This window comes from Dermacentor albipictus, chromosome 9 (genome assembly GCF_038994185.2).
Source record: "Dermacentor albipictus isolate Rhodes 1998 colony chromosome 9, USDA_Dalb.pri_finalv2, whole genome shotgun sequence".
NCBI lineage: Eukaryota > Metazoa > Arthropoda > Arachnida > Ixodida > Ixodidae > Dermacentor > Dermacentor albipictus.
Genome location: NC_091829.1, coordinates 40,123,198 through 40,144,724, shown reverse-complemented (window position 1 = coordinate 40,144,724; position 21,527 = coordinate 40,123,198). Strand labels below are relative to the sequence as shown.

The following is a 21,527-nucleotide window of genomic DNA, read 5'->3' as shown; positions in this document are numbered from 1 at the left end:
AAATAGATGTACTCAGCATGGAGGATGCAAAATTCCTCGTATTTTTGCAGACGTTACTGATGGGAACGCACCGTTACAGCTTTAGCGTGACACATGATACCCTACCGTTGTACGTTACCGACAGACTGTGCGCATGCGGGCCTCTCTAGCGTGGCAGCATTGCAGTGGCCGCCACGGGGTTAGCGTGATTGCGTTACAACATGGCGGCACCGAGATTGACCGCTTTTCTACTCGCCTTCCTTCGTGAGGTAAAGAAACAAACAGTAAAATCAACGATCGCTTAATCCTATGTTGCACTGGGGACCAGTTGTTAGCCATGCTTTATCGTTGTTATTGAGATTAGCTGCTTGTTTTGACGCTGCTAGGCCTAAAGAAGCGGCTCCACGACCTGGAAAGGTGCTTTGAGCTCCAGGGAGCAGACGGCGCCACAACATCAGCATTGGTGATGCGTTGACTACGCAGAACGCATATCAAGTTAAATCTTTCAGTGCATCTTTGTTTGTTTCATCGCTCTATCACGGTTGGCAATGACATGCGAATGCTAAAACGTTTATCATGCGACGTGTCTACCGCTGTTCTGCAGAGATGCGACCCATGCTAACATGAAGACTTATAACGTATCACGTGTCACGGAAAGTGAAACAGCTCTTTAGTTATGAAACTCTTTAATAACGCCTAAAGTACAGAAGAATCACACGTGAAAGGTGATCGGAGGGCGTGGAGGGTGTAGGGTTGAAAGTGTAGAAGGTGAAGTAGCACAAGTGAAGACGTACAAGAGAAAGTGTTTCAGGTAAACAGGCAAACTGTCGAAACAAGAAAATAGCACATGATCTTGTACCCTAGGTGACATAGTATTTGCACCACTGTCAGCCGAAATTGAGCCGGGAGGAAGAACAAATTCGGCAGACGCTTCATACTGCTTACGATTGGGAATGCGAAAGCATTATAGTCTTTTTGGGGAATTCCTTACTCTGCGCCTTCTGTGCATGCGCAAGCTCACGCCTGGGTTTTGACTGCGCCTCGGAAGGCCAACGAAAACGCACCAAACGTCCCAATGCGCTCACTTTCCCGCGAGGGCAGCTCAACGGCGTTCAACTGGACACTAATGCTTTTTTTTATAGACACATTTTCTACATTCATGACGCCACGTCACCTGCTACACATTGGCTACGCCGTCACGTGCCCAACAACCCATGCAAATATTGAAATCATGGCCGCACGTTTAGTCAGCCAGACGGCTGCGACGTGATGTGCACAATGACGCGGGTGCTGGGCTCCCATTCAGCCAATCAGAACCGCGCAGCCGACTTGGCGTCCGGGAAGCATGCTCACCTCGCAGCTAGGAGCTCTGGGTTCGATTCCCACCGCGACCGACACTTGCCTAAAATTATTTTCAAAGGTAATAATTCATCTTGTTTACAAAAACCTCCCTAAGAAATTTTGCGCCAATCGGAGTAACTTTTGACAGGATTTTACGCTACGCAATCGGGCACTTTTTGTGCCATAATTCGGTCACGCCGCCAACTAAAGCTCCTAATTTTCTCGTAAGAAGGCCAATAACGGTTTCGCATTAAAATTTACGTGCTTTAGGATGTCCGAATATCAAGGGTATCCAATAATATCAAGGCTAACTCTATTGCTGTTCTGCGACACATCCCTTGAGCCGTGAAACCGTACGTTGATGGTAATGATCAGTTAGTGACAAACAGCCACTTAGCCTGCTTGAGTTAACCATGTGCACGCACCAGCTACGCGCATCATGCAGCTGATGTATGCAACGGCTAGGTGTCGCGACACCTGGTGGAATATAAGGAAACTGATATCAGTAGACAGCGGGCTTCACGAGCCGATAATTCAAGAATAGGACAATTCTGAGTAAACGGAAGCTTGTGACAAAAACGAGTGAAATTTGAAGGCATGTTCAGTCGTTTTCATCGCCCCAGCGAGTCTCTGTACAAGAAACATAATATAGCGCCAATTTATTCGAACTATATTTAGATTGTCAAACGATATTTCCGTGTTCTGGGTGAGAAACCCGAATACTCAAGTCTCTTCCAGAGGGTGTTCGAGCAACGGTTCCCGTTGATATATACTTACCATCTTCCCCAGGTACTATAAAATAGACAACAGTATCAATCAGACGTTTGTACCGTATGAGACGACGTAAATGCTGTTTTTTCCGCTTTCAGTGGCGGAGAAGATGATGCCCTATTCGAAACCTGAGTGCGCAGAAATCTTAGCTGCACGATAATATAAGATAAGCATCTATATAGAATGGCATTATGTAATAACAATCTGCAAACGTGGGAAAAGTACCGGCTCAGTGTCACCACCTATCTTAATTGAAGGACGCATAGGACATGTTTTACTCGTCTGACCTTCTTTAAATACGTCATAGAACCCCTAACAAATTCTGGCGTTTACTGTCCACTCAAACACGCACCAACACCATAGATCTTGTTAACGCTGACGGTGAGCCAATCAAAATTGTATTGTGTGCTACTGCCCTTAATAATTATTTTTCATCAGTGTTCTCTAGCTTCAGAAGCTTTTCCGTTGAAACCGCCCCCAACTCCCCTTGAACGAATTGCCTGAAATAACTATTACCGTTCAGGGTATACATAGCATACATAGCATAGCAGGGCCTACAATAATGAACTATCTTCGTCTGCTGAGTGTGACTAAATTGACAGCAAGGTTCTTAATAATACTATTTCACCACCAGCCAAAATCTTAACATTTACGGAATCTCTAAAGTCAGGCGACGTCCGTGACGACTGGAGAAAAGCGGAAGTAATACCTATTTTCAATGAGAGCAGCATTCCGGGCAAGTTGGTAATCCAGTACTCCAAAAATATTGCGCAACAAAATAAAAATTTCAAAACAGGCGACCGTACTAACGTTAGTAACCGCCCGATTTCCATGACAAGCATTTCGTCGAAATTACTGGAACACATAAAATTGTCCAGTTTAATGACTGACCCAGAATCACTTTCATTTAGCTTAACCAGCAAGGCTTTAGAAAGTGTTTATCGTGCGAAAGTCAACTCGCCGAGTTCACTGATCACTTTTTACATTACATGGACCTTTACATACAAGTAGACGCCGTATTTTTAGACTCCTCGAAGGCATTTGATTGTGTAGTTCATTCTCTTTTGCTTAGTAAACTTTCAAACTTTGGCTTACCACGGTACCTACATTCATGGATTGGGTACTTTCTCAATGGACGCAAGGAATTCACTTCAGCTAATAACAGTCGCTCGCCACTAACGGACGTCACTTCAGGAGTTAATTAGTACGCCAGGGCGCTGGATTATCCCTTTTGTTATTTTTGATATATGTTAACTACCTACCGGTTAACATTACTACAATATTGCGCCTATTTTCAGATGACTGTGTCATTTACAATCCAATTAACTCGCATGAAGACTCCTTGCAACTACAACTTGATTTGCATATCGTTGACGACTCATGTAACAAATGGCACATGCCACCATATCCCTCAAAGTGAAAATCAATGTCATTTACTCGCAAGCACAGCCTCATTACCAACTCTTTCCTACACGATGAATAATGTCCCTATTTAGCCACATCAGTAAACAAATACCTCGGAATACATATGACACCATCGTTATCATGGGAAGGCCACATAGAAAATATTTGTTTCACTACACGAACGCTGGGCTATTTACGTACTAATAGCACTGCATCACATATACCAATGAGATTATGAACAATAACGCGCCCATATGCACTCTGGTGCATAGGTAATAACGCGGGGTTTTCATAATGCAGCACTTATACACGCCAATTTGCTAGTACTTGTGCGCTAGTACTAGTAATAAAGTCACAGTTTCGCCCGAAGGGTGAAGCATTGATTGCGATACCAAATTATTCGCCAGCTGGACGCAGTAGGGTTATTAGATTTATAAGCTGTATAAAATGCTGTAGAGATGTTCTTACTAACTAAATTAAGAAGCACGGTGTCAGGCGCGCACAACTCAAACATGAATACATCTCACTCGATGACCGCTCGCTGTAAGAACGCTGCAAGAGCGGCAGCAGCGGCGAGCATGCTGCCGGCTGCTTCAACGCAATCTATAGGCGTGTGATAACACAGAACACACGAAGCCATCAGCTGTCTGAGGTTGCCTAGCCTTCGAACCCAGAGCATATTACCTGCAAGATAAGGCGCGCGCGGCGGTGCGAAGCCGCATGCACCGTGCGCAGCCGCGGCCGCTGTAGGAGCGAAGACTCGCGCTCTCCATGCTCGTACCCCACCCCCTCCTAGCCCACGCACATCTCCCTGCACCCGCCCTTGCGCGCGCGAGAAGAGGCCGCCGTACCAAGCCACCACCTTTCTCGACTCACTCTCGCATGCTTTCCCTCACACCTAAGAAGACGGCGCGGCGGCCGCGATCTTATAGCCCTTGGACTCTGTACGGAAAATCACGAAGTTATGCATCGTAGAACGTTGAAGTGCCTCCCACGAATCCTATTCGTCGACACTTGACATGCAGCTTAAAGCTTTCCGTCCGGCATGTACATTGTAGTATGATCGCATGCTGTTCACTAGCAAGGGCAGTGCCAAGCGAACAAAGTGCGTCAGTGTCAATAAATCTATTGCTCTTGACGCCTCGGGGAAATCGTTTTGATGGTGGGAAAAATTAACACTTCTCGACTTTCTAGCTTAAGTGTAGGGGCAGCCCACTATGTGCAAAGAAAGCAGTGCCTCGGTTTCCGGCTGTCTGCTTAGGTGCATAAAAAATCTACACATTCTGCTTGCATCGGTAACAGGAATGCTTACTGACGCAGCAAAACTACATGCAGGAAACACCACTTTTCGTAGAGGTATCGCAGGCGACTACGAGTATAGCAGCGGCGTGCGGCATACAACGCGTCACGAGTCACCGACAATTGCGTGTGACCGGGCAATAAATGTACACTCCACTGACCACCGCCAGCGGCAACAGACCTCAGACTCAGCGTCTGAATGCGCTTCCTTCTGTTTGTCATTTCTCTTTGTGTTTTACAATTATCAATGTCTGTTGTGCTGGAGAAACGGCTGTGACACAAAGAGGCGTTCTCAATCGCCCCAACTGAGATAGTCTGAAAATGGCGGACAACACTGACTATGAGGAGGAGGCGGAGGAGGTGGAAGATGTCGCTACCTAACAAGGGAAACAGAAATTTGCAAGGTATTTGGTAAGTGCCTAAATGTATGCACGCCCAGGGAAGCATTAATCGATTCCGGTATAGTACAGGTACTTCGAAGATCGTACGCTGCCCGACAGAAATAGTGGGAAAAGTAGTAACACATACTTCGCAGACCGACTCAATCTGCAATGGACTGGTCTACAACGAAATTATTGCCATAACGACGCGTTCCTCATGTCCCCGGTCAAATTCCTACCGTTCAAATGTATGCCTCCACATTAAAGAATAGAACAGATTTGCTTGCACAAGGAAGAAATTAGGCACCCCTCGATGATTGAGTTGTTGCTTTAGAACAAACGCACTGAAAAGAACTATGTCCCGCGGATGAGCACTGCCAAACACTTTGATAAGCGGTGCTAGCCTTCCGCGAAGTCACAAAACTGGCTGTAGTCCAATATTCCGTCGGATAAAGCTTACAGGACTATATTAGCGGCGGTTAGGTTAGATTACCGTATGTTAGGTTAGTCTAGGTAAGAGCTTAGCCGGTTCACTTGCGAGCCATACGGCGCGCTATCTGTATGGAAGTGATCTGCTCGGAGGGTGCATGCAAGTGAGGTTAGCCGCAGATGAACCGGCAGACCTCCGCACGCCTAATGCCGAATGTGTCAGTTCTTCTCCCATCGGCGGCAAATCGTCCTTTCGTCCACTCTCGTTTTTCTCCTTTTTTATTATATCTTAGTTGAAATAAACACAGTTGTTTCATTTTTTTCCTGTGCTTTCGCCAGCATTGTATGGTATTGGTTAAAAAATAACTGGGCCTTTCAGCTTCCCCTTCTCGTTTCCTCTATAGACCTCTTCCTTATTGGCGACAACCCTGTGCACACATTGGGTTTCCGCCACCATAGGGAAGGGCAAAAGCACGGGTGGGAGCAGGACGCGTGTAGGAAGTTTGTGAGCCGCGCAAAGAAAGGTACAGGTCCCATCAAGTTTGCTGTGATGTTCCGTCCTACACGTAGCGTGTTCCCATGCATCAAATGACACTGCGAACGCAGGCTGGCATCGGTGCAAGCAAAGTGATCGAGAATACATATTTTGGCATGTTCTTGGGCTTGCACCACCGAGATGTCGACTCGACTGCAGCAACTACGAACTTGGTGCCATATTAACGTCCTTCCCGACTCCATCAGAGTTAACTACACGTAAATAAATTGCGTGGATTGCCGTGATGTATCATACAATGGTGCAGAATTGAGTGCTGTCAATCCAGCAAGGCCAGATTGCCTTTACAAGCGCTGGAGCATTTGGCTACACGATGCGGTCAGCTTGTGGCCGCGTGGCCGCTGTCGCCTTCACGGCCTTAGGCGAGTGCCGTGGAGTTCGCGGCGGCGGTGTAGGACATGAGTGCTAAAAACATAACTGGTCATGTGTTCGATGTACACATTCTGTTCAGCTGCACTTTGACTGTTACGATTAGTGGAAAAATACGGACGAGCGGTCGGCACGGCAAGGAGCAGAGCCCCCGTGCGGCCAACGAACTTCCCACCCTCGTCTTCTGCTCGCCCGCACGTCTGCCTTTCACGATGGCCACGGCAACCCTATGTGTGCGCAGGGTTAGGCACCACTATGCAAGAGATGTCAACAAAGTCTTCGCTGTAAAATCAATTTTCAAGATGTATCGCTGTTAACTCGCCCTCCATGACAGCCAACCAAGCTGAATCTGCGGCTTCCGTCAACCAAAGCAGTACTCGGCGTTGCGGTGGTTGATACGCGGCAGTATTTCTCATTCAAGGAATTTGCCTTGGGCTACTTACTGGAGACGCTGGAATTCCCTAGAAGTAAGAGAAAAAAAGAAAGAAAGGCCTTGTAAGAAAAAAAGACTGGTAGGTTGAGAAGACCAAGGATTCAAGAATTGCAACGCATGAGCCTTGGTGGTATCGACCGCATTTAAAGAGAAGTCGCCAAAGCACGCTTGCAAATGCTGATGACTGAAGCATCAAAAATTTTGAGGTCAATGCACTCACGCGATGGCCATTGGCAGAACAGCAAATCCTACATCCAATCCTTCGGTAATAAAATTACGCAGCATAAACCCTTCAAAAGAAGAAACGTCAAATACAGTCACACGCCTGCGCAGTACCCGCAGCCTATGCACAGAGTAAGCTGGAGGAGCGGCTCCTTAGGAGCTGCATTTTTTGGCACCACGCACTGCAGGGTCTTCGGTGTGAAGTCTTTTTCGCATCGTTTTCACGAGAAGGATCTGAACTGTGCTCCCGGCGTCGTCGGCAAGCTGCGGCTTGCGCTGCAGCTTGTCTTGCTCTTTGCATAGCGATCTGCTGATACCGATGTTGCCTGGTTGCAGACGCGCGCATAGATCTACGATCCGCCTCTTCAGCAGCGGTTCGTACCTTGCGCCATTACGTAAGTATGCCGAAGAGTAATCAAAGGTATGCATACTACGTGGCATAACATATCCCTTGACCTGTGACACCGTACGCTGCTGTTGATGATGATGATAATGATGTTATTGGCATCCTCTTTGAAACGGGTTGGTGACAAATAGCCACCTAGCCTGCTTGAGTTAATGTCCGGCTACGCACAGCATGCAACTGCTATATGCAACTGCTACATGTCAGGACACGTGGTGGAATATAACGGAACAGGAATGCAAAGTTTGTACGTATAGACTCTACGCGGCGCACATGTCACATCGCGTGTCAAATGACACGATACAATGGTAATGATGATGATGATGACTTAAGAGAATCACCTTAGAAACTGGATGGTGAAAAACATTCACCAAGCTGGCTTGATTTATTCAGGTACACCATTCGTGTATATTATTACATCAATATTTATACCTATCCATAATCTTTTTCTTCCTCAAGACTTACTTATCTACATTGAACCGTTACCTATTCAACTGCTACTTGAGGTACCTCCTCGTTTAATAATATTGGCACGTATACTTATCTTTATCGGGCGACCACATTTCGCCGCTTAACAACTGTAATCGCACAGCGAGGGACGCATCCGACGTTTCTGGAAAGTTATCGATGCTTCTACCTGGCTGTCTGTTGTCGCCGAACTTTGTGTTATCTGATTTCATCGCGTAACGCCAATGGTGTAGAACTTTGTGGAAGGCACGCGGGTCCGAACGATTAATCTGGAACATTCGACGACTGCTGTATAAAAGCCGACGCGCTTGACCCGCAGATCAGATTCTTCGACGATCGCCGAGCGTGTTCGCCGCTATCGTTGCGCTATAAGTGTAGTTTGTTTTGTGGGCACAGGTACGCCCAATAAAAGTTTTCTTGTTCACAGTATTGCTACTGTGTTATTCAACGTCACCACCACGTGACATCTGGTGCAGGTGCTTGTGCGTTCATGTACCGAACGCCCCCGCAAAGCCGCGATCCAAGCCTGAAGCCCGAGGAAAAAACCGACATCGTCCAAGACCAGCGTGCTAGCCGCAGACTGCAAAGACTGCCCCCAGAGCACGGACTTCTGCCTGAAACGACAAAAAAGATAGTGGTCAAGACAACCAAAATGGCTGCCCCAGTGTCCCCCGTTATCCTACAGCAACCTAGGGACCCACCAACCTTCCATGGAGCAGCAACTGAAGACCCAGAATCCTGGCTGGAGACGTACGAGCGAATCGCGACTTTCAACAACTGGGACTCCGACGACAAGTTGCGGCATGTATACTTCGCCCTAGAAGACGCCGCCAGAACGTGGTTTGAGAACCGGGAGTCGACGACATGGGACCTCTTCCGTACCGGCTTCCTGCGCACCTTTACGAGCGTCGTGCGCAAGGAAAGGGCCGAAGCCATGCTGGACGCCCGAGTGCAGCTGCCTAACGAGAACGTTGCCATCTTCACGGACGAAATGAAACGTCTGTTCCGCCATGCCGACCCGGACATGCCCCAGGAGAAGAAAGTCCGCCTACTCATGCGTGGTGTTAAGGAAGAACTTTTCGGCGCAATGATATGAAGCCCACCGAAGACCGTAGAAGAGTTCCTTCGCGAGGCCACCAGCATCGAGAAGACACTCGAAATGCGGAACCGGCAATTCAACCGCCATACAAGCTCTACCCACTACGCAGGAATTCAATCACTGGCCACGGACGATCTACGCGAGACCATCAGGGCCATAGTGCGCGAAGAACTGCGCAAGGTCTTGCCTTCGTCGCAGCCTCAAGTGGCCTCGATCGCCGACATCGTTAAAGAAGAGGTGCACCGATCGCTTGGAGTTCCCGAGTTACAACCACAATCATCGCAGCCCCAGCCAGAAGCGATGACCTACGCCGCCGTCGCCCGCCGTCAAGGTCCCCCTGCACGACCGCGCCAGGGCCCTGCAACGCCGCAATTCCTTCGACCACTGCCGCCGGCGCCAGCACGCCCACCCGTCGCCCAGCGCAGCTACCCAAGGAAAACAGACATTTGGCGAGCCCCCGACCCCCGCCCGCTCTGCTATCACTGCGGAGAAGCCGGCCATGTGTATCGCCGATGCCCATACCGCAACTTGGGACTGAGAGGGTTCGCCGTGAATGCGCCGCGTCCACAGCTTGGCGAGCGCCCACGTGACATCGCCGATTACCTCGCCGCTACTCAGAGGAGCCCTCGACGGCCGTCGCGTTCGCCGTCACCAGGCCGCTCCCTGTCGCCGCAGCGCCGACCATACACCGGCCCAGCCCGGGGCTGCTCTGCGAGCCCATATCCGGAAAACTAAAGGCAGCAACCGATGGAGGTGCGGTTGCTGTTCGTCGAACTGACGAAGATCCTCCGCCGCCGACGAAGACGACGAAGAAACCATCTCGACGACCTAATGACAAACACGCCGCCGTCCGGACGAAGTCAGCAAGCCAAGACTACACCGACGAAAGACGGCTTGACGACGCCACGTTCCAACTTCAGTTCAAAACGACGCAGCCGTGATCCGACGCCGAGACCTAACTGTAACGCCAGACAAAGAACCACCGACCTCGATGTGCCTCTCGATGGCCACGCTGTCACCGCCTTAGTGGACACAGGGGCTGATTACTCCGTCCTGAGTGGACACATCGCCGCCCAGTTGAAGGTTAAGACTGCATGGGAAGGCCCTCAAATTCGCACCGCTGGAGGACACCTGATTACGCCGACTGGAATCTGCACGGCAAGAATAACCATTCATGACCGGACTTACCCTACCACCTTCGTTAACCTCCAACAGTGTTCACGAGACGTCATTCTCGGTATGGACTTCCTGAACCAACACGGCGCAATCATCGACCTGAAGTCGAAGTCAATAACGCTGTCGGAAGATAAAGCAATACCGCCGGAGAGCCCTCGTAGTCACCACGCCTTGAGTGTGCTCGATGATCAAGTGAGCCTCCCGCCTCGCTCCAGCATTGTTATTTCGGTCGGCACCGAAATACCCGCTGACGTAGAAGGTGTCTTCGAAGGCGACCAACGTCTACTGCTAGACCGTGAAATTTGCGTCGCAAGAGGGATCGCTCGACTGCACGGAGGGAAAACTGAAGTGTTGCTGACAAACTTCAGCAAGGAGTTCAAGCACATCAACAAGGGCACGACGATCGCGTACATCGAGGAAATTCTGGAAACCAGTAATGCGTTTTCCTCTCGGATTCCGCCGCATCTACCCCGACGACCATGGTTCCCGAACCAGACTACGACATTATTCCAAGTCTCCCAGTAATTAAGCAACAGCAGCTCAGAAGTCTGCTCCGACGATACAAAGGCTGCTTTTCGACGTCATCGAGGATTCGGCAAACACCAGTCACCAAGCATCGCATAATCACCGAGGAGTACGCTCGACCACTCCGCCAAAGCCCTTACCGAGTTTCCCCGCGAGAACTCGAAGCTATAAGAGAACATGTCGACGAAATGCTGCGCGACGGCATCATCCAGCCATCGAAAAGCCCGTGGGCATCCCCTGTTGTCCTGGTGAAGAAAAAGGACGGAACCCTACGTTTCTGCGTCGATTATCGTCGTCTGAACAAGATCACGAAGAAGGATGTATACCCCCTCCCACGGAAAGACGACGCATTGGATCGGCTCTGCAACGCTAAGTACTTCTCGTCTATTGACCTCAAGTCTGGCTATTGGCAAATAGAAGTCGACGAAAGAGATCGCGAAAAGACCGCCTTCATCACCCCAGATGGCCTCTACGAGTTCAAGGTTATGCCATTTGGACTGTGCTCGGCGCCTGCAACGTTCCAGCGCGTGATGGACACGGTTTTAGCGAGATTGAAATGGCAGACCTGTCTCGTTTACTTGAATGACGTCGTTGTATTCGCCGGAAATTTCGACGATCACCTTAGGCGGCTTGCCACAGTACTAGAAGCCATCAAGTCATCAGGGCTCACTCTGAAGCCAGAAAAATGCCGCTTCGCTTACGATGAGCTTCTGTTCCTTGGCCACGTCATCAGTAAATCCGGAGTACGCCCCGACCCCCAGAAAACACCTGCCATCGCAATGTTCCCGCAGCCCACGGACAAGAAGGCAGTGCGTAGATTCCTTGGCGTGTGTGCCTATTACAGGCGCTTCGTCAAGGACTTTTCACGCATCGCCGAGCCGTTGACACGTCTAACTAAACGTGATGTTGAGTTCAAGTGGGATACGCCGCAGGCCGACGCATTTGAAGAACTCAAACGATGCATGCAATCGCCGCCGCTACTTGCGCACTTCAACGAGTACGCCGATACAGAAATCCACGCTGACGCCAGTAGCCTAGGCCTCGGTGCCGTTCTAGTCCAGAGGAAAAATGGAGTCGAACAGGTGATATCTTACGCTAGCCGGTCGCTGTCAAAAGCGGAAGGCAATTATTCTACGACCGAAAAGGAATGCCTCGCCATCGTTTGGGCTACAGCTAAATTGCGCCCTTATCTTTATGGCAGGCCATTCAAAGTCGTCAGTAACCATCACGCGTTGTGTTGGCTAGCGAGTATAAAGGATCCTTCAGGACGACTGGCGCGGTGGAGCCTCAGACTACAAGAATCCGACATCACTGTAACCTACAAGTCCGGACGAAAACACTCCGATGCCGATTGCCTATCACGCGCCCCCATTGACCCGCCGCCGCAAGATGACGAAGATGACGACGCCTTCCTTGGAATGATAAGCGCGGAAGACTTCGCTGAACAGCAACGGGCAGACCCGGAGCTAAAAGGCCTCGTGGAATATTTGGAAGGGCACACCGACGTTGTCCCCAGGGCATTTAAGCGCGGATTATCTTTGTACCTTCCTGGTGAAGCAGCGCACTGACACGGACACAGAGAAGACAAACAGAAAAAGACGACACTCGCTGCACTCGCAACTATTTTATTTCAGAACACATACTTCATATTTATATACCCGCGCACCCTCAGGCGTCAAAAAAAAATCAAGGCAAGATCACAGGCATCTTTTAACAGTCATTTTCCCGCGCATACTCGGGCGTCGAAGATATGGCACCTATCTATCATGGTGTGCAATCCCATCCTAAGTAGCAACCCTAACGACCATTTTTTATAAACAGTTTATTTCTTCTTTTTTTAGTGTACTTCCAAAAAGGTAACCTCACCATTGCTTAGATGTACAGGTGTCTGACTGATACAACCCTCTCCCCTCTTGTGAATTTGAAAGGCTTCGATTATTTCTCTGGTTAGCTGATCCTTATGGTGTGATAGAACTGTGGTGTCATTGTAAAGCGGCCAGCACCCATGTTGTGAGCAGTGCCCCTTAATGTGGGAATGAATGTTTCCCCCCAATGACCTTTTGTGCTCCGAAAGTATCGTGTTTACACACCGACCCGTTTGGCCGATGTATACTTTTCCACATGATATCGGCAAACAGTAAACTACACATGACCTGCACTCAACAAGTTTTTCTTTATGCTTGACTGTGCACTTACGACCATTTACTTTTACTTTAGTTGAAACTCTACGATCCAGTGCGGCAGATATTTTTCCGAGTTTGTTAGGCGCTGAAAAAACTACTCGTAGACCATATCTGCCACCTACGTTTTTTAAGTTATGCGCAATTTTGTGTGCATATGGTAGTGACACAATTTTTTTGCTTTCAATTTCTTGTCTGTTTCGCTCTTTCTGATAGTCATTGCGCACATAACGAATCAACTTATAAGCTGATGTACAGAGTAGATGTTTTTCATAACCTGCATTCTTTAGTCTGATAACTTGTTGGCTGAAAGTTTCTCTTATTTTTCACGGACAAGACTTGGTTAAGGCCGCCCTCAGACATGAGAAAGCTATGCCACTTTTTACAATTTTAGAGTGTCCCGAATTATAGCTAAGCGAGGTTTTTTGTGATCGTGGATTGTATGACCAGCAAACGTGGTCCTGTGCGTAAGTTAATGCCAAATCTAAAAACTGTAGCTTGCCATTCTTCGGCAACTCGAAAGTGAAAGCCAGTCCTTGGCTGTTGTCTTTGAACACATTCAAGACTTCATACACTCTTACGTCCAAAACACCATGTTCGACTATAACCAAAAAATCGTCCACAAAGCGGACACTTTCACCGATAGGTCATTAAGGTTTGCATGTATCGCTTTGTCTATGCTACCTACAAAAATTTTGCTTAGTACCGGAGCTACTTTTGAACCTATACATATACCGGACTTTTGTCTGTACATAATATAATTCCACATTACAAAGGTGGACTCAAGGTAAAATGTTAATAATTCAAGAAAAGTATTAACTGATACGCCACATTTGCTGACAAATTCCATCTCGTCGTTGTCTTCCGTTATACAATGCCTAACACTCGATAATAAGGGACCATGCGGTCCCTTATTGCAGCGAGTGTCGTCTTTTTCTGTTTGTCTTATCTGTGTCCGTGTCAGTGCACTGCTTCACCAGCAAGGTACGATGATCACTCACCAACTAGCCCAACTTTCGACTTTGCGGATTATCTTCTTTCACGCTTCAAAACAATCTACTCGTGAAGAAGAACTTTTCACCAGTCCGCGCCAACTACCTTCTTGTCGTCCCGTCAGGACTTCCTCCTGAAGTATTGCATGCCCTACATGACGATCCGACCGCTGGACACGTCGGATTTTCCCGGACACTATCGAGGATACAAGAAAAGCATTATTGGCCGCGCCTGAACGCCGACGTCACCCGTTATGTCAGAACATGCCGAGACTGTCAGCGACGCAAGACACCGCCGACAAGGCCAGTCGGATTACTACAGCCAATCGAGCCTCCTTGCAGACCATTCCAGCAGATCGGGATGGACTTGCTGGGACCCTTTCCGACGTCAACAACCGGAAATAAGTGGATCGTCGTGGCGACTGTAAAGAACGGCGGGTTGCACAACAAGACTGCCACCTTGCCACCCGATTACGTCAAGGGGTGCAAGACGCGCACCTCCACCTCTCCGTGCTGCAGCTGCGAGGCGTTCAAAGAAGCGACCTTTGCGCTGGAACCCGCCGCCTTCCTCCAGCCCCTTCGACATGGTGACGGGACGAATTCGGTGTGTGGACAATGATTCCAGAGTTCCTCAACGCGGGGCTGATTTGACACGCCTGGAGAAGCTACCGCGAGAAGACTTATTTTTGTGCTTCTCACGGTTTGGAGTGGCTCGGAACAATGAGCGACGCGCGATCGACAACGTCGATTTTCTGGAACGGCACCACCTTCAACGCCGTCGCTTGGGCTTCGGAATGTGTGTGCCTTTGTGTCTGTAAACTGGTCTTCAGAGCAGCTGCGAGTTGGTGATGTGTAAACGAACAGCCGCCGCGTCGTAAGACCAGCGGATCGAGTGTATAAAAACTGTGGTTGTGCGATTGTTGGACGCACTTCTCTTGAGCAGTCATGTTAGACTGGTTCACTTCTCTCATGCAGTCATGTTGGACTGTTACTCTTTTTCTCAAGCAGTCATGTTAGACTGAGTTAATTTCTGTAAATAAACCCCTTTTTCCTCGTTCTCGATGAGAAGCAGTTCTTCACTTCATCAACGATCTCAGCGTAAATAAGTTGGACGACGGCATGGGCCAGCTACCTTCGAATTCATGCCGTACTCCAATCTTGGCAAAGGACCACGGACGAAGGGATTGAGCCCCCAATCCTGACACGACGGACTACCTCACCCGCTTCGCTGAAACTAAAGCACTGCCGAAAGGTAGCGTGGCCGAAGTGGCGAAATTCTTTGTTGAAAACATCCTGCTGCGACATGGTGCCCCAGAAGTTCTCATCACCGACAAAGGAACGGCTTTTACAGCGGAGCTCACCCAAGCCATACTGAAATACAGTCAAACTAGGCACAGGAGGACAACGGCCTACCATCCACAGACGAATGGTCTTACGGAGCGGCTGAATAAGACCCTCGCCGACATGCTAGCGATGTACGTGGACATCGAACACAAGACGTGGGATGCCGTCCTGCCGTACGTAACATTCGCTTACAACACGGCGGTGCAAGAAACAACACAGATCACGCCGTTTAAGCTGGTTTACGGCAGGAACCCGACGACGACGCTCGACGCCATGCTGCCGCACGTCACTGACGAGGAGAACGTTGACGTCGCTACCTATCTCCAGCGCGCCGAAGAAGCCCGACAGCTCGCCCGCCTGCGGATCAACAACCAGCAGAGGACCGACAGCCGACACTACAACCTCCGACGACGCTTCGTCGAGCACAAGCCCGGCGACCGTGTTTGGGTATGGACCCCGATACGTCGACGAGGACTGAGCGAGAAGCTATTGCGTCGCTATTTCGGACCGTACAAGATCATCCGACGTATTGGCGCGCTCGACTATGAGGTCGTGCCAGACGGCATTTCGCTGTCACAGCGGCGCCGCTCACGACCTGAAATAGTCCACGTTGTGCGACCCAAGCCCTACTACCAGCGTTAATGAACTTTGAGGCTTCGCGTAACTGACCTTTGGACTTGGTGCTTTTCGTTGTTTTGTAACTTATGTTTAATAGGTGTCCTTTTGTGTTTCGCTCTCTTATATTTGTAGCATCGGGACGATGCTTTTTAGGAGGGGGGTATTGACACGTATACTTATCTTTATCGGGTGACCACGTTTCGCCGCTTAACAACTGTAATCGCACAGCGAGGGACGCATCCGACGTTTCTGGAAAGTTATCGATGCTTCTACCTGGCTGTCTGTTGTCGCCGAACCTTGTGTTACATGATTTCATCGCGTAACGAGAATGGTGTAGAACTTTGTGGAAGGCACGCGGGTCCGAACGATTAGTCTGGAACATTCGACGACTGCTGTATAAAAGCCGACGCGCTTGGCGCGCAGATCAGATTCTTCGACGATCGCCGAGCGTGTTCGCCGCTATCGTTGTGCTTTAAGTGTAGCCTGTTTTGTGGGCACAGGTTCGCCCAATAAAAGTTTTCTTGTTCACAGTATTGCTACTGTGTTATTCAACGTCACCACCACGTGACAATATACAACTGCAATAACAGGGAGCACGTATAGGCGCTACGCGGCGCGCATCTCACATCGCAAGACAAGCGGCATGTTACGATGATTTATTTGCACCCCATTTGTAACGCGACGGTGACAATCACCTCGCCAGGTTGATTTAATCAGATACATAACACATTATTCTAGCGTTCTTGTATGCATCTTCTTAAACTTCTTTTTTCTTCCGCAAAGCTTCTTTACCTGCTTTATACCAGTACCTGCGCATCAGCTACCTGGCATTCTGCCTGGCGTAATAATATGCAACTGCAATGTAAAATGTGCACGCATCGACGCCACGTGGCATACACACGGCATCGCGTCTCTCCTCGCGGGCTAGGATGTCCTTATAGGGCATTTTTCCGCAGTATTTTAACAAGCGCTGGCGGGGCTGAGTGGTAGAGCTGCTCACTCCCATGCAGCGGGACCGGGTCCAACCCCGGCGGGAACCGGGTATGTTTTTAGAGACATTTAGCGTGACCGGTATTCGGGCAAGCCCGGGCGATTTGCCGGTTTAGCGGGAGCGCGAACTTGAGCGGCGAGATGGGTGGCGCCAGCTGGTGGCACAAAGCTCAACAACACAAACACAGAGCTAATTACTATATTCTGCTTAGCTGCTGGCGTAAATTTCGACAGTGGTGCAATCGTGTTCACAATTACGCCGCTGCCAAAAATTTGCACGAGTAGCGAAGCAGGATATGGTGAGTTACTGCAGTTTTAGCTCTGCGTTTGTCTGGTTGAGCTCTGCAACACCAGGCGGCTTCACCGCTCCGGGCGCTCCCGTTCCATCCGGTAATCCGCCCAAACCGCTCCCGTTTACCGGAATAGCGTACAAGCTAAAAGTCTCTATTGTTCTCATTACCGGATACCGGACACCATCGCCAGCCGAAACATCTATTGGAATGAGCCCATAGCAGCATACGCTATAAAACAGCCAATGCTGAATTATGCTACGGAGACGGGCACCAGTCCTGTCTAGCACAGTTTAGTCGTCTATGTCTTTGACGGTTATGATTTTAAGGGTTTGTGTACACAAAGTTCCATATAACAACCTGCTTACGCATTAGCTGCCCGAGGCGATTACATAAGGCTGTCTATCAACCTGTTCTTCAGGAACATTCGAGCATAATAAAATATTAATAACAACAAAGGAAATATGGAGAAATTGACAAACGTAGTTTGTTGATTGTTAAGAAGTTCTAACGCTGGTGTTCCATAGATTCTTGAAAATGATTGCGCAACACAAACGCAAGAGAGGAGATGATTATTTCATTAAAATTATAATAAACCTAAAATGAAGGACATATACAAACGGTATATGCAAGATTCGAGGCACAATGGGCCTTCGAACAGGTAGCTCTGTGAAACGTACTTTACGTACTCTTTTCGCATAAGTTGCATAATTATAAATTCGTCATGATGATTTCAGGAAATTGTTGCTACCTTCACAGTCTTTGGCCTTCACAAAATTACTTAAACATTGGAATAAGAAAAACGGTATTGTAAAGGGCACGAAGTTGCCAATTATCGGCGGAAACTTACTCGACATGTCCCTTCCAGCTGACTCTGAAAGGAAAAGCATACGGGGACGTGAGAAGGCTATCGCTATAACTAAGTCACGTGTATCAATGTTTCGCAGCCACTGCACAGTTATAGTTTCAGGTTAGCGGCACATTGTAGAGCTGCCGATGCAGCATTGTCCTAACGCCCTCCTCGTTGATATGACAGGAGTAATGACACATGTATTGCGTCTTAATTTTTTGTTTAAGTGGTGATGCTGGACCCGGAACACCCAGAGAAAGTACTGGCTGGCTTCAGAGCACGCTAGATAATTCACTGCAATAGCTATCCGCCAACCAGCTTCGATTTCGTTTTGCCGGAGGTGCACGTGATCGCGACGTCGTGCGCGCGTTGGGATTGGGATATCGGGAACGTTTCGGCACTCGATCCTGCTCTCTCGGTGGTTTGTCGAAGGCTCAATGAGTGCATAGTGGGTATTTTCTTTTTCAAAACTGCCGCCCAAAACACGCACGGCTTGGGCCAGCGAACTCAACCCGGACGAGATGGTCATTTCAAAAATCACGCGACGTTAGTGCGGAGTGGCCAGTAAAAGCGGGTGCGAGAGAGAAAATGTGGGGGCTTTCGCTTCTTGAATATCCGACTTTGCATAGGTGCTACGGTGGAGTAGTTTCCTTGCGCCTTTTGTATGCGTTTGTCCGTAGGCGTGACGGAATTGCGGAGTGAGGTCGCGCACTGGCCATGTCCAAGCGCGAGTTTAGGCTCCGACGCTGGCTGCCGGCGCGGTGAACCAGGAGACGCAGTGGTTACTGACGCCCCATTTAGTGATCGCTGCGTCTATAGGTACGTCAGACGTACTCGAAGCCCAGAAGCTAAAGGTACGCCGGACAGAGCGAAGATAGTGTTCCAGGATAGCTGACCCTGTTTCTACTACGGCCCCTACTGCTACACTCGGAAAATCAGTGATGGTCTTTTGAAGGTAGTGCGCCGCAAGGCGCCAGAAAACTTGTCCGACGTACCTTTAGTATCTTTAGCTTCTGGGATTCGCGTACGCCCAACTTACCTTTAGACACAGCGATCACCAAATGGGGAGTCAGTGCCCACTGCTAATCCTGGTTCACCGCGCCGGCAGCCAGTGCATGAGCATGGAGAAGTCGCGCATCAACGCAGACTATACGAGCAAAGAACCTTCTTCTCTGTAGTACCTTCGCAAACCCAGATAATGAAGGAGCAAAAGCCCCCAGATTTTCTCTCTCGCACCCGCTTTTACTCGTGTCTGCGCACAAACGTTGGTCGACTCCCGAAATGACCACCTCCTGCCGAGGACAACCTCAGATCGCGTTTTCCCTTATGCCTTCATCTGAAAACAGCCTAGCCTGCCGACCAATCCGGAAGTGACACCACCGTGTCGTCGGAGTTCCGGTGAAATCCGTCTCTGGTCGACCGGCCAGTACGAGCGCTTTGTCGCAGGGCTGGTTAATCTAAAGCGACCTGTGATAAACGCAACTTAGACCAATATAGACCAGTCTAATCCACCAATATAGTGAAATGAAGAATGCGTAAATGAAAATAAGGCAGGGATCATGATCGCCACTGCGTGAAAAAGTTAATCTCGTGGTAATCTGCGAGTGCTCGGGACATATTGAAGTTCCTTACCGATGAGAGCGACGAATTTGAAAAACACTTGTCTCTTTTCCTTCGATTATGAAAGCCTTCCATGACCTCACAGGCTTTTTGGGACGCGACCATTTTACCCCATCATAGTCAGCAGCTTGCCTGTGTAACGTCATTGAACCCTTCCATATTGGAATGAAAGCTCACTTGCGGGTTAGGTTAGCGTTTATCACTCTCACTGACAAAAAAAAATTTAAGCATGCCGCTAGTGCTGGCGTAGTACAGCTTAACCTCGACGTTAGTTGCGCATTCGCTATGACGATGGCCTGCTAATTTTCACCCACCCATTTTTTATTGGTTTATACATGGTAACTTTTTTTATCGAACAAGATTAGTTAAAAGTTCAGCGCGAGTCCTTTTCCTACTTCAGTCGTTGTCACAGTATCTCTGTCGCCAACAATGTATATTTATCGTATTCGTCTGGATCTGTAAGAATGTTCCAGCCGCAGGTTTGTGAGCGAGCTCCCTTGAGTGCGGCAGTGTAAGATACTTGAGAGCATAGCGTTACGGCCATAGGTACCGTGTTGACCCTACTGCGCATGCGCAGGGTTTACTCGGCTCCAGAAAGTTTACCGGGCGGCTACCGTTGGTGTCATGACCAACTCGCATAAAGGAAGTCGTTGCCGGCAGGGAAAAGGGTGAGGCTAGAAAATGTCAGTTTGTCTGAGAGATTCCTCCACACTAATGTTGTGGCCTCATCTGCTAGACAACAACAGACCCACTTTTCCGCCCCCATGCCTTCACCTAGGCCTAGCATCGTCAAACCGAAATACCCATCAGAATGTTAGCGTTAAAACGGCGCTTATACTTAGTCCTCAGCGTGAGGTTAGTCCACAAACGATGGCTGAATTTTGTCCTTTAGTGCTTGCTGAGGCGACGAAGAGCAAGTAGCGCGGGCGAATGAAAATCGAAGCGGTCATCCTGGACACTGCAATACCGTTAAGCAATTACGCTCCCGACTGCTGCCGTCCAGTAAGCTTATCCAAGCCCGGCAAGCTCTGTGCATGAGCAGTCCTGGCAGCCGGTGCCGATAATGGTAAGACAGAAGCGCTGTGCTAACACTTCCCGCTACCTGATGAGGTTTTGGGCACACCTTGCTCGGCGTTAATCCCTGACGCCCGCTCCTAGTTCTTCGCCTCCACTATGCCTTCATAAAACTTACATTTAGGCTGAAGTTAAGGGCCCGGAAATAAGAAAGTAGAATTTCTCTTACCCTTTGCACCCACAGTAGACTCCATGGTTCCAGTGTTGCAGTGGCCAAGGAACGAGGTGTCTCAGGAGGAAGGGGAAGGCCGTGGGTGGCTGGAGACGGGGTGAGACTTCGCAGAAAAGGCGGAACCGGTGAGCACAGAAACGGCCTCGTACTGGGGTCTGGGAGCCTTCGTTTCTGGAACGCGCTGCACGTTCAGAACTGAGCGAGCAGCGCCCGTGGCTCGTGCTCGTGCTCGAGGCCCGCTCTTCTTTATTTGCAACACTGTGTGATGATGATGATGATGATGATGATGATGATGATGATGATGATGATGATGATGATGACCTGAAAGCATGGTGCTGGAGCATACCAACTAAGGGGGATTGGTGACTGACTGAGTAGCGTAAACAACAAGAGAGAGAGAGAGAGAAAACATTAATTCGAACCATCGAGGTGCTTGCTCTTCCTCGAATAGTCAGTTAGAGCTCAAAAAAAAACAGGACGCCGATGATACAATATCTGCTTTTGTATCAAAAGAGAAAGAAAGAATTCCAGCTAGTACAGGAAACG

At 49.1% G+C, this 21,527-nt stretch overlaps 1 protein-coding gene across 1 annotated transcript in view; it reads right to left on the bottom strand.

Annotated features, from left to right (window-relative positions):
• Positions 1-21,159, bottom strand: part of LOC135916495 (uncharacterized) — a 75,539-nt gene extending 54,380 nt beyond the window's left edge. Inside the window, exons 1-3 of the mRNA XM_065449882.2 lie at positions 20,979-21,159; positions 18,116-18,139; positions 6,969-6,986 (exon numbers count right to left, since the gene is read on the bottom strand). The gene's annotated coding sequence lies outside the window, so the exon portion shown is untranslated. The remainder of the gene's footprint in view (positions 1-6,968; positions 6,987-18,115; positions 18,140-20,978) is intronic.
• Between the last annotated feature and the right edge of the window lie 368 nt (positions 21,160-21,527).